This window comes from Pundamilia nyererei, unplaced genomic scaffold (genome assembly GCF_000239375.1).
Source record: "Pundamilia nyererei isolate P.nyererei 1_Seehausen unplaced genomic scaffold, PunNye1.0 scaffold00005, whole genome shotgun sequence".
NCBI lineage: Eukaryota > Metazoa > Chordata > Actinopteri > Cichliformes > Cichlidae > Pundamilia > Pundamilia nyererei.
Window position 1 is genome coordinate 1,205,103 of NW_005187406.1, and position 2,410 is coordinate 1,207,512.

Sequence of the window (2,410 nt, forward strand, 5' to 3'; positions counted from 1 at the left end):
TATATATATATATATAAAAATTTCCTTCTACAAAACCTCGACCCAATGTGGAGGAAAAAGGGGGGAAAGAAACAAGTTTCATTTGCTGTCGAAACATTTGTAGTGGAATTAAACATATGGATGCCACAGGCAAACTGAGGGCTGGAATATATTAGAGCCGCACAATGTTACACTAACCCTCCAGTATCTTACACCGCTCTGAGAGATTAATGGAATAAAGAGGAGAGAGGAGGTGGGGAGGTAAGGGTGTGGGGGTGGAGAATTGGGGGGAGAAAGAAAAAGAGTGAGTGAGTGTTCGTCTGTCTTTCTCAGGCTACTGCAAAATCAATATTTTGCCATGATACACAGCTCTCTCCTCGCAGCTTTTTGGCTGAATACATCCAGATCTGCCCATCTAAACCTAAATATTAGGTATCCCGTGCCGCAGTCAGACTTCAAAGGCAATTACGCACATCTGTTTGAAATTGTAGTATTTGATTTGTTTATGAATCTGTTCATTTGAGGTTTTCCTTCTTTTTTTAACAAAATAAAACAGAGGAAAACATACAAATAAAAAATAAATCCCGAGTCACATTGTCTCTGTGCAGCTTTTCCACACGCTCCCGCAAAGTGTAAGTGGGTCATCATTCCTCACTTTACAGATAATATTTTGCATCCTGTTCCAACACGTTGGGTCTCATCATGCCAGCATGTTGGTGTCTGTGAAGAAGAAACCCAAGGAGCAAAACGCTGGAGTGATTTTATTTTATTTTTTCCTATTGTTAAATTAGTGATTTTCAGCACAGCAAGGTAATTGAAGGGAAAGGCTTGTGTGAAAAAATGTCACAGAGAAGAGGAGGAGGAGGAGAAAAAAGGAGGAATGTGCAGATTTGTTCACAAATGAATAGTGTGCTTGTTGTTCTTTATACCTCGAGTAAGGAGAGAATTGAACTGTCTCAAGGGGAGCAGAGCCGGATGTGAAGAGCAGCTCAAATCTCGGGTTTAAAAAGTTTGCGTCATGAATTTAGGTAGGACAAAAAGTGTGACGTTTAAAGAAAGAAGAAACAAAAAGAAGTCATTATGGTTTTCACTTCTTCTTCTACTACTACTATAAGCTCCTGTATTTGACAACAGGGAGATCCCACTTGCTGTGATATGAACTATGAATATGAGTCAGACACCGAGTGTTGTGGTTTGACCTCAATGTATTTACTCGCTCGCTCGGAGAATCTGACTAATATCTATCACAGTTCATGCGGGTAGTTTCATAAACTGCTGTGAAATGAAAGTTCACCTATAATATGATACGTATTATATTTTAATATGTGATCTTTTTTGTGGTATTTTCTTCATATTCTGATTAACAGAAGGCTGTGAGGCTGCAGAGGAAGTGCTGAAATTTGAATTTCAGTTTTTATCTGATGGCGAAAACAGCTGATTGAAGGGAAACGTGGTGTGGAATTTTACACAACAGCTGGTCAAGGATCAGTCCAAACGATAATTCATCGTTTATTCATCACAGCTGATTTATATAAATGGTCCTTTTAATTGTTTGATCAAAATTAGTCTCTTATTTTATAGTTTAATTTACAGCGTAATTAGAAAAAAGGGGCCACACGTTCCTGCTCACATTTGGTTTCAGTAATAACTGACACACACCTTTTAGAAGATTTCAGTGCCATCTTATAATTATTAACAATAATTACGTTCCCGAATAGATAGCCATTCTTTCTATTTCTAGTTCTCCCCGCTGATCCTAAAACTTACCGCACAGTTTGCAGATTTCACGCGAAGGACAGTGAATGCGCCTAAAGAATATTTTTAAATGAGTTCACGTGGTTCACACACACAATCCACCTTCCATTCCCCTCTGACTGGGCTCTCCCCGCATTCGTAATTATTGTTTACATCGTTTACTGCTAAACCCTTTTTTTTTTGCCATGTACTAATTTCACGCTAGACAGCTGCAAAATTATTCAGCATTCTCACAATATGCAAAAGACGTAAATAAATAAATTTTTATTTCCTCTCTCGCTCTCTGGGTAACAATGTGCCAGTTCTGGCCCCCATGTAGCAGTTTGACCTTAAACACGCGCTTTTAGGCACAGACCTGGCTATTGGAGCAGGAATTCCCGGACAAAAGGCGCAGACGGCCTTGCCGCCCCCTCCTGGACTAAATTTGGTAAACCTAGTCCCTGCGCATATTTTACACAACCATCCCGCCTATTACCGCAGCTCGTCCAGATCCTACAGTGTGAGAACGACCCGCCAATTTATCATTCATTGCGGCAAATCATGGCGGAGACTGCGTTTAATTGAGTTTGCATTGTATTTCGTTGCTGGGTGCCTTTCTCGCTATAGGGTGTGTGTGTGTGTGTGTGTGTGTGTGTGTGTGTGTGTGTGTGTGTGTGTGTGTGTGTGTGTGTGTGTG